The sequence below is a fragment of the Clarias gariepinus genome, chromosome 8 (assembly GCF_024256425.1).
Source record: "Clarias gariepinus isolate MV-2021 ecotype Netherlands chromosome 8, CGAR_prim_01v2, whole genome shotgun sequence".
Classification (NCBI taxonomy): domain Eukaryota; kingdom Metazoa; phylum Chordata; class Actinopteri; order Siluriformes; family Clariidae; genus Clarias; species Clarias gariepinus.
Genome location: NC_071107.1, coordinates 6847088 through 6861528, shown reverse-complemented (window position 1 = coordinate 6861528; position 14441 = coordinate 6847088).

Sequence of the window (14441 nt, the reverse complement as noted above, 5' to 3'; positions counted from 1 at the left end):
TCATTTTAATAAGTTATTATTTCTATAGTAACAACTCAAGTACAGCAGACGCTCCACTAATAATAAATCTATTTTTAGTGTCTACAGTAATTGTTATTCTGTAGTTCTGTAATTCTGTGTTATTCCCAAATCTTCAGGACAGAGGAGTTTACACTTCTTTTTCATTTCATTTTTGTCTTATTAACTTCTAGAGTAAGACAAATACTGTAGATGCTGGGGAAGTAAGGAGTGTATATAGCTGCTATAATGTGAGTGATTTCTTGTTAAATGTAGCTATAAATAAGAACAAATTATGTCATCATTGATGGTAACAATAACAGTTTTTTTTCCTGTAACAGTAAATGTCCATGTGATTTATTTGTACTAAACTATTTAAAACATGAGAGTTGGATTTTAGTTTGTAAGAATCAACATAAACCATTGTATTTGATTTGTAACATTTCTTTGATTAGAGAAGAATAACCTCCCTCACCGCAAGCACAGGTCCACCATCCGTAAGCGATGGTATCAGGATGGCCGTGTTGAGTCGGGTTCCGGGGGATTAATAAGTGTCAGTGTGTGTAGTCAGTAAGACACAGGCAGTGTGTGGTGGCTCCGTCCCGATCCGCATGCACCTGTCAGGCTAGATGCCTGTGCGAGGGCGGCCGCTTGGCTCCTCCCTGCTTGACCTATTATTTGATATTTGACCACTTGGTTGCGAGACACTTGCTCTTTGGAGCTGAAATGTCACCGGGCGTCTTGTCAAGTCTTCGACACCTCGGCTTGACAAGTGATTTTACTTTGGTGTGCTACGAGGCAGAAAATACAGCGAGCATTGGTCAGGGCAGCTTCAGGCTCCGCTTAGACCGCTCGCTCTGAGTAACAGACTCCATCCGTTAACAAGCTCCGATAACACGCATAACAATCCGACGCGCTCTCACACTCGCACGCACCAAAGAACCCTTCCTAAGGTGTGTGGAAACACTCACTGCTCAGAACGTTAATTATGACTTCATTCAAATCCAATTAAATACCCAGAAATTTCTCTTGTAGTAAAATGGCTCTTTAAGGATTTTAAGCTTAAAATGACTCTGAACGCTGTTAAAGGTAAAACATTAAAGGTTCTATCAGAGAAATGCCTAAAGATTGGATGCACTGGTGAAATATGGTGGAAAACAGTGGGTTCCTCCATGGAGTTCAGGATAGTGTTCTAAACAAGTTCTAATTAAAGCCATGGTCTAAGATACCACTGTATACAGAAAGGACTATATATTTTAAATACAGTAGGTAATACTTAGGTCTACTTAAATCTCTCAACGTTCTCTGGCTAAAGTTTTGTTACCTCTGTAAATGGGTTCTCGGAATGAGAAACCAACTATAGGATTCTACACACAACATTTAGATCTACTTAAAACCCCACGTCTAAACCTTAGTCCCTAACCACAATACAGTACATATTCCTTAAAGGAACCTTTGTGTAACTTGTAACATGTAACTTGCTTGAACCTTACATTTACAGTATTATGTAACTTTAAACACCTAAACCAATTTCCACCCATTAACCCTAAAGCCACTCGGAAAAAGGAAATTCTCTGTTGTGTGGCTTTAAATTAAACCATCACTTGGTTTTTCACAAGGGTTTTATATCTAGGCCCCCTAGCCTCCCCTTTATAGTCTCTAACCTTAACATCTCTTCCCACCATCCATCATTACTTTCTAACTCTTGAAGCCTTCTTTTAAGAAATAGCCAAAAAAAAACTTATCCCAACCTTTAAATTTAATCCTTAATCCCAATCTTCAATTCTTACTCTTAACATCAAATGTTAATCCCAATCTTCAATTCTTACTCTAATCTCACCCTCAAACCTTAATCCCAACCGTAAACTGTAATCCTTAATCCCAACCATAAATTCTAAAATCTAATCTTAACCTTAAACCCTAATCCCAACTGCACTAAATCGTAATACCAACCTCGAACCTAAGTCTCTGTCTTAAATTCTAAAATCTACTTCCAATGTCAAACCTCAATCCTGATCTTATATTTAAACTTTAACCCCAATGTTAAATTCCAAACTCTAATCTTAACCTTAAGCATTAATTCCACTTTAACAATGAATATCCTAAATTCTTGACCTTAATCCCAATCTTAACCTCTAAATTCTAATCCCAATCTCAAACTTTAATCCCAATATTAAAGTCTAAACTCTAATCCCGACATCAACCTTTAATAATTTTAAACTCTAAGGCTTAATCCCTAGCGCTAAACTCTAGTCCCAATCTCAAAATACAACCTCAAACCCCAATCCCAACCCTAAATTCTTAAACCCTTTTCTTAGGTGGAAATTCAAGATCACAGCATAATCCTCACCTTAATCAACCATATCCCCTAAACTGAAAATACATTTGTTTATCTTAACTTTAAACTGTAAAAACTAAGCCACTTTCCCAAACTCAATCTCTTTTCCAAAATTCAAACCCTAGCCCAAACTTTAAACTTTAAAATCAAACTTACACTCTAATCATGACCCTGAACCATTAACTCCAACCACAAACTCAATCACTAAACCCTAAAATTCAATCGCAACCTCAAAGCCTAAACTTTCAAAGCCTAAAATTTCAACCTGAAATCATAAACCCAACTGCAAAGCCCTAATCCAACCGCACATTCGATTTAAACCCTCAAATCCAACTTTAATCCCAAAGCCTTAATTCCAGTCCCAACCTCAAACCCTAACCTCTAGTCACAAGATGCCTTACTGACATTTTTTGAACAACCTTGGATCCTCCTTTTTTTATGTCTTTATACTCAATCGTATAAAACCTAAATTATAATCCCACACACTGGACCAGAAATGCACCTTGAAAACACCGTTCTTCAGTTCTTTAAGCTTCTTATCAATACCTTCACTAGATTCTTGCACTTGAGCTCACCTCAACACCCTTCACTTCACTTATAAAGTCGGTTAATATTCCCATTCCTTCTTGTCTATCTGATCTTCAACCTTAGCAGCCCACTCGGACCCTCAGGCTCTCCAGCGCTGGTTTCTTCCCTATCTCTCCACCTTTTGGCGCTTTTACTACTCTTCTCTCCTTCTCTCGCTGGATCTCTTTCCTTACACTCTGACCATCTGCAAAACCTGCATCTTTAAATTTCACCTTAAAACTCAACCGTTTTCCTGTTAAGTCATTTAAACTCTCCTGACTTTCACCTTGGTGTTACAGATACTGTAGAACATCTTCAGTTTGTTAATAAGTGTTACATAGCAATGCTGTTGAGTCCAGGATTGGGCAGAAGGTGTTCAACTGTTTTCTATAATGATGGTTGCTATAATAATAGGTCATTTGTGTTAGATTTATGCAAGAAGTCTCCAGTGTCAGAGTAAAACTGTAAGTTATTAGTTTAAGTTTTCACTTCTTTGCAATTTGTACAGTATCTCATTCATTTCAAGAGCGAGAAAAAAGAGGCAAGTGATAGAGAAAGTGTTTATAGCAGCTATAACATAGGTAAGAATAACTATTTCTGTAAACAGATAAACAGTACATATTATTTAAGCCATAAAACTCTTGATAATGTTCTGTAAGAGGAAAATACTCATCGAAAAGGCCTGCATTCTGGCTGAAATGAGGCATTAAGAACAGCCAAACTATAAACAGTGCTCTCCCTCTCATTTATGCCATGAAGAGCAAATCAGAAGCAGGTTGCATCTGAGAAAGACAAGCAATAGTCATGACTGTAGGAGTTTCATCGTTGTATTTATAGATGAGTAACAGTTTTAATCGCAGGAAATAAGACCCAGCAGTTTCAGAGCAGCGTGCTTCAAGACTCAGGTGTTTATATCTAGGCCAGGGTTCAAGAGACACCCTGAGGAAATTCCAGTTTCCTCTGAGATTAATACATTTCTGTGAATCTTGAATTATGACCTGAATTTGTTTAGTTTTTTTAATCTAGAAATGTTCAGTGATAAATAAATAATCCTTCGGGAGTTTTATTATTTTTTTCTATGCTTATAGTTCAATTTATATATTTATTTTACTTTATTTATACCAATATTTATACCTATATTTAATCATTATACTATCTACACCGCGCTATTCTAACTATCACCCAAACCATTCATTCATTCATTCATTCATTTATTGCTTCATTCATTTATTCATTCATTCTCTTCTTTATTTAATTTTCTGATTTTAGTTTTTACTAATTTTTGTGAATGTTATTTGTTTATTTTCATGTTTGTTTGTTTAATCATTTCTTTGTTTTTACTTTGCTTATCTTTGTTTTCTTTTATTTGTATGCATATTCTTTCTTTTTTCATCTATCTATCTATCTATCTATCTATCTATCTATCTATCTATCTATCTATCTATCTATCTATTAATTCTTTTTTCTGTTTTGCTTGTTTGTGCATGTTTCCAGTGCATGTATAACTTCTTTCTTTTATTCTATCTTTTCTTGTTTGTTTTGCTTGGTAAAATTGTTTCCCATTCTTTCCCCCTCTATATCCATTTATTTGTTATTTGTTTTTTTCTCTGAATTTTGTATACCTTTATTTTTATATATACCTTTATTTGTATACCTGCATTTTCAATTATGTGTATTGTTTTATTTGTCTTTTCTTTGTCATTTATTTATTCAACCATTTATTAATTAATTTATTTTTTGTTTATTAATTCCATCCCTTTTTTATTTTGGGTTGTTTGTTGTTGTTTGTTTGGATTGTTTGTGTATTCAATTGCATGTACTGTATTTTCTTTCTTTGTTTGTTTCTTTCTTTCTTTCTAAGTGTACGTAGGATGTATACATACTTTATAACTAAATAAATGTATAATCATTTTAATGACTCTTAATAAATAATGTATTAAATGATAAATAAAATGTTTGTATAGCATGACAAATCCGAACAAAATTAATGTACAAAAGCAGAAAGTATTTACTATGGAAGTTTTTATTTTTATATGTACATTTTTTTCTGAACACTCCTAAAAGGCATATTTATTTATGTGACAAGGGGACATTATAATATTTAAATAATAATTCAGGTGACTATGGCCCATCATAATATTTAAACACTTAGTCATGTGACATGGGTTTATTATAATATTTAATTCAGGAACACATCTGACAGCTGAAAAGAAAGACACGAATGAACAGTAATAGATTTTGTGATTAAAACGAGACATAAAGTGACACTGAATAATTTTTTACACTTCGCACAGGACAGCAGTTTGAAAGATTGTTGTGATTATGTGGGTTTTACACACTCTGCATACATTTGCATGAATTAATCTTGAGCAAGACCTGTGGTTTGGTGCAGTGCTGCAACTCATGCAAAATTCAAAACAGGAATTAACTTCATATGTCTAATATATTTATTTCGTACCTTTCCAGTTTAAAAAAAAAAGTGTTAAATAAGATAAGCCGAGTACTTCTTTACCATCCTTTAGTTCTCTCTTTCTTTCTCTCACGGCATCAGTATCATTCTGTCTCTAATAATAAACAAGACTGTATTCGGGGTCCTAGTGGAAGCTCGGAATGGGTTTGGGGATTATTCATGAGAAGACAAGGAAAGCAGTACGAGTGACATGGCCGTGTTTGGGAGAGGGAGGGGGACGGGGAGGAGGGGGGGGGGGCGGGGGCAAATATCAGTCACATCATTTCAGGTTTGCGCAAAAAATGCTCCAAGTTTGCAACTAAACGGCCGTCTTGCGTGCAGCTGACAGGGGAGGAGCGGGCGCTCGGTGAAGCGTGGCACGGCTGCCATGAAATGACAGGAATCATTGGCATACATTTCAAACAGCTCGCGCCATCCCATTAAAGTGCCACGTCCTGCGCCTTAACACAGACAAGAGGCAGTGCGCTCTGATAGATAGAGACTAAAATGGCTTATTGATTTCTTTCCTCACTGTCTCCTCCTCTCTCTCTACCTCTCTCTCTCTACCTCTCTCTCTTTGTTAAGAAGTTACACTGAAAACTTTTTTAGACAATTACAGTAGCAGTTGAAGAGTTTTGTAATGAGTTTAGTAATTGACCGGCTGTATTGATGGATGATTGTGATTGCCCGCTAAACGTATATTTCACGCTATAAACAGTCATAATTATGGCCCGTGGATATAAACTTAGGTCAAAGTGCGGCATGCTAAACCTGCTAACCCTGTGCTAACCCCGCTACCGCTTTACCATAAATAACAGTAGAAGGGAAAAAAAAGACACCTTTAGGCCAAAAAGACATGAGCACAGTACACTTTTCTGTTGAAACTCTCCTCATTATCTCCTGGCAAGAAGAGAATGTGGGACGTGTCGATGCCTCTCAGCTCCTCCTCGATGGATTTAATGGATCTGTAAGCTTGTTAGCGGAGAGATATCACCACTTAGCATGAAGAGTTTTTTTTAAAAAAGTACATTTGGACAAAGCGAAGAAAGGAAATAATATCCTCCTTCTCCTGCTGCTGATTGCGTTACGTAGAGAAGAGTGGATGTCGGAGACGGGAATTACGATGCAGGACGCTGAGACGGACGAATGAAAAACGTCTTCCAGAGGCGCGCAGGAGCCGAAAAGAGCGCGACCGTCCACAGACGATTCGATTTCTGTTATAAAGTTAAAGGTTCATTTGGAGCAGGAGATTCGAAAGCAGCACTTTCACATGCTCGATAAATGACAAACCGACTTGCGGCTCACATAACACGCCTTTATTTATTCAATCACCCCGATTCTCAGTCGCACACATTTCAAATTGTTTCTCACTGCAGTCAAACACTGCACACACACACACACACACACACACACACACACACCAAACTGTGTTAAAATTTGTAATTCTTTGCTTTGTCACCCTTTATTTTACTCTGATTTATTCTATGGTAATATTTATTTATAATATTTATATCTATTCATTTCAATTTTTTCGCATTTAGAATGTGTGTCACTGGGTCAAGCTTTCTTGCTCGTTCGTTTGTTTGTTTGCTTATCTTTATCTGTGTCTTTCTTTATTAATTTTGTAGATATTTATTTATTAAATAAATGCGATTGAGGGTTAATTGAGTCAGAGTGTTGAGTCAAGTCAGGTACTCAAATGGGGTCGAGTCATGGAGTCAAATGAAGTCAAATGGTGTCAAGTGGAGTTGATTTATAGAGTGAATTTGAATTGAACAGTGGTGTCTAAGGGAGTCGAGCCAGGAAGTCTAATGATGAAGTCTAATGAAGTTAAATAATAGAGTCAAGTGGAGATAATGCAAATTGGGCTGAATGGAGTTGTTTCATTGAGTCAAATAGAGTTAAGTCATGAAATCATAAAGTTGAGTGGACTTAAGTTATATAGTCCAATCATGGAGTTTATTTAAGGCACAGAGTCAAGGCAGATTCACTGCTGAGAGTTCAGGCATAAAGTCAACACATAAAGAGTCATGGCACAGAGTCACATCACAGAGTCAAGGTAAGAAGTCAACGCACAAAAACTCCAGATATCAAACAAAGCTAAGCTGTTTTTTACAAAAATGACCAAATACTGATTTCTTAATGTTATTAAGATGTAGCATTAAAACAATTTATTTAAGTTTTTATTTGTATTTTGTTTGGAAAGTGTAAAGGCACAGAGTCAGAATTGAGGCACAAAGTTGAGACACAGAGTCGAGGCACAGAGCCAAGACAAAGCTTCATTTTATGAGCATAGCGCAATTAAACCAACAGCAGCCGACCCAAAGGGGAAAAAAACGTTGTGTTAGAGTTGAGGGAAAGAGACGAGACGAGACACAGAGCTGAGACACAGATTCAGTGCTCAGAGTCCAGTCACAAAGTCAAGACAAAGTTGAGGCACAGAGAGGTAATAACCCTGTCAAAGCATTTTAGACATTCAGAAATAAATGTCACAGACCATCAGCTTCATCAGAGCTCCATTACACATCCTTACAGATAGCCATCATCATCATCACACCTCACACAAATACGCCTTTAAAACACAATGATCCCCTCTCAGGTCGCGCTCCACTCGTCTATCACTCACTCCACACCTGATTAGACGAGTGGAAGTCATTTAGCGGCGTCACTTTTACACTGCTAATGCTAATGCCGTCTCTGACACCCTGATGGTGATTAAATGTGAGACCTGGGAAGATAAATGGCCACTGTGTGTGTGTGTGTGTGTGTGTGTGTTATTCTGTAGTTATTCCTTTCAAATATTTATTTCTTTTTATTTGCAAGTTTTTTGTGCAAAAGCAGCTGTTTTATTTAATATCCTATTTTTGTTTTTGCAAAAATGACCAAACTCTGATTTCTTAATGTTATTTAGATAAGGCATTAAAACAAATTGTTTACATTATTATTTGTATTTTTGTTTTATTGGAGTTATTAAAGCTCTGCAAACGTTGCATGATCATGGGTTCTTGTTATTTTCTTTAAGTATAGACTCTAAACGAATTTAGGAGAAATATTGTCAGCTGTTTACAAAAATTAAAACAAAACTGTATCTCACCAATATTTATTGATTACCCTGCCAACGCCTATGCTACATCCTGACTGATGGCGCATCCCATTCCTGCATAATCACTTCTTGGAGTTTGTCAGAATTAGTGAGTTTTTGTTTGTCCAATCGCCTCTTGAGGATCGACCACAAATTCTCAATGGGATTAAAGTCTGATGAGTTTCCTGGTCATGGGCCCAACAGTTTGATGTTTTGTTTCCTGAGTAATTTACAGTAGTTTCCATGTTTGATAAGGGAATACTGTTCTTGGATGGTTGGAAGAAGTTGCTTTTAGAAGATGTTTTCGTACCATTCTTTATTCATGGCTGTGTCCTTAGGCAAAATTGTAAGTGAGCCCACTCCCTAGGCTGAGAAGCAAACCCACACATGAATGGTCTCAGAATGCTTCATGTTGGCATGACACAGGACTGATGGTAGCGCTCACCTTTTCTTCTCCAGACAAGCTTTTTTCCCAATACCCCTGGGAATACCTGACGTCTAGGTGTGAGACGGACGCCTGTGATGTGTGTGAGACAGACGCCAGGGTGTGAGACAGATGCCTGTGCTGTGTGTGAGACAAACGTCTGTGTGTGAGATGGACGCCTGTGATGTTTGTGAGACAGACGACTGTGATGTGTGTGAGACAGACGGCTGTGCTGTGTGTGAGACAGACGGCTGTGCTGTTTGTGAGACAGATGGCTGTGCTGTGTGTGAGACAGATTGCTGTGCTGGTTGTGAGACAGATGGCTGTGCTGTGTGTGAGACAGACGGCTGTGCTGTTTGTGAGACAGATGGCTGTGCTGTGTGTGAGACAGATTGCTGTGCTGGTTGTGAGACAGACGGCTGTGCTGTGTGTGAGACAGACGGCTGTGCTGTTTGTGAGACAGACAGCTGTGCTGTGTGTGAGACAGATTGCTGTGTTTGAGACGGGCATCTGTTGTGAGACAGACGGCCTTGCTGTGTGTGAGACAGGAGGCTGTACTGTTTGTGAGACAGACGGCTATGCTGTGTGTGAGACAGATGGCTGTGCTGTTTGTGAGACAGACAGCTGTGCTGTGTGTGAGACAGATTGCTGTGTTTAAGACGGGCACCTGTTTGTGAGACAGAGGCTATGCTGTGTGTGAGACAGATGGCTGTGCTGTATGTGAGACAGATTGCTGTGTTTGAGACGGGCACCTGTTTGTGAGACAGACGGCTGTGCTGTTTGTGAGACAGACGGCTGTGCTGTGTGTGAGACTGACGGCTGTGCTGTTTGTGAGACAGACGGCTGTGCTGTGTGTGAGACAGATTGCTGTGTTTGAGACGGGCACCTGTTTGTGAGACAGACGGCCTTGCTGTGTGTGAGACAGGAGGCTGTACTGTTTGTGAGACAGACGGCTATGCTGTGTGTGAGACAGATGGCTGTGCTGTTTGTGAGACAGATTGCTGTGTTTGAGACGGGCACCTGTTTGTGAGACAGACAGCTATGCTGTGTGTGAGACAGATGGCTGTGCTGTATGTGAGACAGATTGCTGTGTTTGAGACGGGCACCTGTTTGTGAGACAGATGGCTGTGCTGTTTGTGAGACAGACGGCTGTGCTGTGTGTGAGACTGACGGCTGTGCTGTTTGTGAGACAGACAGCTGTGCTGTGTGTGAGACAGATTGCTGTGTTTGAGACGGGCATCTGTTGTGAGACAGACGGCCTTGCTGTGTGTGAGACAGGAGGCTGTACTGTATGTGAGACTAATGGCTGTGTGTAAGACAGATGGCTCTGATGTGTGTGAGACAGATGGCTGTGTCTGTCTGTCTGCTCCATCTCCCCCTGTTACCTACAGAAATGTAGATCATGCATAACGGTACATAAATTCAACACATATTCAACAGAGGATCATAGTATTCAGGGTGTGTGTGCAGGTCAGTCTCTGTGTGTGTGTGTCTCAGGCTCTCACACACTGACACGCACTGGTAGCATCATCTGTTAGTCTGCCAAAGTTTGATATTCAGTGTGTGATTGTTTTCAGTAAAGGTGTTCCTGAGGTCTTGATCTTCCTGGCAGTAGAGGATGAAGTGCAACACCGTCTCGACCTCCCCGCTGGCGCACTGAGCATGCGTCTCCTGTGTCCAGGTTCTCCAGGTTCTGGCCTGCATTCGCTGAGGTGTGTACTGAGTGGAGCCCAAAACTCACATCCTTATGGTGCAACGGGAGGATGGATGCTCCTCTCGCTCAAGATTCAAAGGTGCTCTCTCTCTCTCTCTCTTTTTCTCTCTCTCACTTTTTCAATTTAATTCAAAGGTGCTTCATTGGCATTACAAATATTTACATTCGTATCGTGAATATTATTGAAAAGAGTAAGAATAAATAAATGTATATAAAATAAGAGTACAGACATTTAGCGAAAGATAAAGTGACTCTCGTGAACATTCTCTCTCTCTCTCTCTCTCTCTCTCCAGTCAGTGACAGCGTTCTGTCTCTCAGCTCCACTCGGCTGACACTCAGCTGTCAGGAGGCTGTTTCTCAAAACGGCACTAACACGCTGTACAGCTTCACCCAATTAACTCACTCTCACTGCACACACAGCTACGCGCTCAGGAAAGGTGCAGCACCTCTCTCTCTCTCTCTCTCTCTCTCTCCCTCTCTCTCTCTTTCTGCACTTCCACACAACAATGGACCGATAAGACCCTCAACATGGCCTTCGGCTGGCGTTGTTGTAATTCCCCCTGGAGCCAGGAGCGGGGTATTAAGCCGCCTCAGTATGTGTGTTTCACAAGCGCACCGCCGGTATCAGGGGAGGCGTGGCATGTAAACACAACAGCGACATATAACTTTTTCTTCTTTGTCTTTCGGCTGTTGCACACGTGTCCGAAAAAACCACAAGCAACTCTGCGTTCAGCTGCTTCAGCTACCTATGCATGTTTACATCACTGGCCAATCAGAGCGCTTTGCTCGGAGGGGTGGAGCTCCCAGGTCCCACTCGCTTCCCAATCCACACTGATTCACTTCCTCTCGTTCGTGCATTATTGGCAGCATCGCAGGCTGTATGAGACGCATAAGTCCCTCTCTCTCCATCTTTCCCCGAACTTTATATTCTTCTCTCCCTCTTAGTTTCTTTCTGTTCATTCACTAATAAATAAGAAAGTGTAATAGTTAATAAGGTGCTGTGGTCTCTCTGTATCTGTCTGTCTCTCTGTGTCTGTCTGTTTCTCTGTATCTGTCTGTCTCTCTGTGTTGTTGTCTGTCTTCCTGTATCTGTCTGTCTCTCTTTATATGTCTGTCTCTCTGTGCTGTTGTCTGTCTCTCTGTATCTGTCTGTCTCTCTGTGTTGTTGTCTGTCTCTTTGTATCTGTCTGTCTCTCTGTATCTGTCTGTCTCTCTGTGTCTGTCTGTCTCTCTGTGTTGTTGTCTGTCTCTCTGTATCTGTCTGTCTCTCTGTGTTGTGTCTGTCTCTCTGTATCTGTCTGTCTCTCTGTATCTGTCTGTCTCTCTGTGTTGTTGTCTGTCTCTTTGTATCTGTCTGTCTCTCTGTATCTGTCTGTCTCTCTGTGTTGTTGTTTGTCTCTCTGTGTTGTTGTTTGTCTCTCTGTATCTGTCTGTCTCTCTGTGTCTGTCTGTATCTCTGTGTTGTTGTCTGTCTCTCTGTATCTGTCTGTCTCTCTGTATCTTTCTGTCTCACTATGTTGTGTCTGTCTTTCTGTATCTGTCTGTATCTCTGTGTTGTTGTCTGTCTCTCTGTATCTGTCTGTTATTCTGTGTTGTTGTCTGTCTCTCTGTATCTGTCTGTCTCTCTGTATCTGTCTGTCTCTCTGTGTTGTGTCTGTCTCTCTGTATCTGTCTGTCTCTCTGTGTCTGTCTGTCTCTCTGTATCTGTCTGTCTCTCTGTGTTGTGTCTGTCTCTCTGTATCTGTCTGTCTCTCTGTATCTGTCTGTTTCTCTGTGTTGTTGTCTGTCTCTCTTTATCTGTCTGTCTCTCTGTATCTGTCTGTCTCTCTGTGTTGTTGTCTGTCTTTCTGTGTTGTTGTCTGTCTCTCTGTATCTGTCTGTCTCTCTGTGTTGTTGTCTGTCTCTCTGTATCTGTCTGTCTCTCTGTGTTGTTGTCTGTCTCTCTGTATCTGTCTGTCTCTCTGTGTTGTTGTCTGTCTCTTTGTATCTGTCTGTCTCTCTGTATATGTCTGTCTCTCTGTGTTGTGTCTGTCTCTCTGTATCTGTCTGTCTCTCTGTGTCTGTCTGTCTCTCTGTGTTGTGTCTGTCTCTCTGTATCTGTCTGTCTCTCTGTGTTGTGTCTGTCTCTCTGTATCTGTCTGTCTCTCTGTATTTGTCTGTGTCTCTGTGTTGTTGTCTGTCTCTCTTTATCTGTCTGTCTCTCTGTATCTGTCTGTCTCTCTGTGTCTGTCTATATCTCTGTGTTGTTGTCTGTCTCTCTGTATCTGTCTGTCTCTCTGTGTTGTTGTCTGTCTCTCTGTATCTGTCTGTCCCTCTGTGTTGTGTCTGTCTCTCTGTATCTGTCTGTCTCTCTGTATCTGTCTGTCTCTCTGTGTTGTTGTCTGTCTCTTTGTATCTGTCTGTCTCTCTGTGTTGTTGTCTGTCTCTCTGTGTTGTTGTTTGTCTCTCTGTATCTGTCTGTCTCTCTGTGTCTGTCTGTATCTCTGTGTTGTTGTCTGTCTCTCTGTATCTGTCTGTCTCTCTGTATCTTTCTGTCTTACTATGTTGTGTCTGTCTCTTTGCATCTGTCTGTCTCTCTGTATCTGTCTGTCTCTCTGTATCTGTCTGTCTCTCTGTGTTGTTGTCTGTCTCTCTGTATCTGTCTGTCTCTCTGTGTTGTTGTCTGTCTTTCTGTGTTGTTGTCTGTCTCTCTGTATCTGTCTGTCTCTCTGTGTTGTTGTCTGTCTCTCTGTATCTGTCTGTCTCTCTGTGTCTTTCTGTCTCTCTGTATCTGTCTGTCTCTCTGTGTCTGTCTGTCTGTGTTGTGACTGTCTCTCCGTATCTGTCTGTCTCTCTGTATCTGTCTGTCTCTCTGTGTTGTTGTCTGTCTCTCTGTATCTGTCTGTCTCTCTGTGTTGTGTCTGTCTCTCTGTATCTGTCTGTCTCTCTGTGTCTGTCTGTCTCTCTGTGTTGTGTCTGTCTCTCTGTATCTGTCTTTCTCTCTGTGTTGTGTCTGTCTCTCTGTATCTGTCTGTCTCTCTGTATTTGTCTGTTTCTCTGTGTTGTTGTCTGTCTCTCTTTATCTGTCTGTCTCTCTGTATCTGTCTGTCTCTCTGTGTTGTTGTCTGTCTCTCTGTATCTGTCTGTCTCTCTGTGTTGTTGTCTGTCTCTCTGTATCTGTCTGTCTCTCTGTGTTGTTGTCTGTCTTTCTGTCTTGTTGTCTGTCTCTCTGTATCTGTCTGTCTCTCTGTGTTGTTGTCTGTCTCTCTGTATCTGTCTGTCTCTCTGTGTCTGTCTGTCTCTCTGTGTCTGTCTGTCTCTCTGTATCTGTCTGTCTCTCTGTGTTGTGTCTGTCTCTCTGTATTTGTCTGTCTCTCTGGGTTGTTGTCTTTCTCTCTGTATCTGTCTGTTTCTCTGTATCTGTCTGTCTCTCTGTGTTGTGTCTGTCTTTCTGTATCTGTCTGTCTCTCTGTGTTGTGTCTGTCTCTCTGTATCTGTCTGTCTCTCTGTATATGTCTGTCTCTCTGTGTTGTTGTCTGTCTCTCTGGATCTGTCTGTCTCTGTACCTGTCTGTCTCTCTGTGTTGTCTGTCTCTCTATGTTGTTGTCTGTCTCTCTGTATCTGTCTGTCTCTCTGTGTTGTTGTCTGTCTGATTGTGGTGATATGAAATGATTGGTCTTAAACAGAATCATCTCACTGTCCATAGTGTGTGTGTGTGTGTGTGTGTGTGTGTACATACAGAAAATGAAAGAGTGTGTGTGTGTGTTGTTGTAAATGTGTGTGTGTGTGTGTGTGTGAGAGAGAGAGAGAGAAAAGAGAGAGAGAGTAGGTGTGTGTGTGTGTGTGTGTGTGTGTGTGTGTGTGTATGTGTGTGTGTGTTCTCTCTATTAG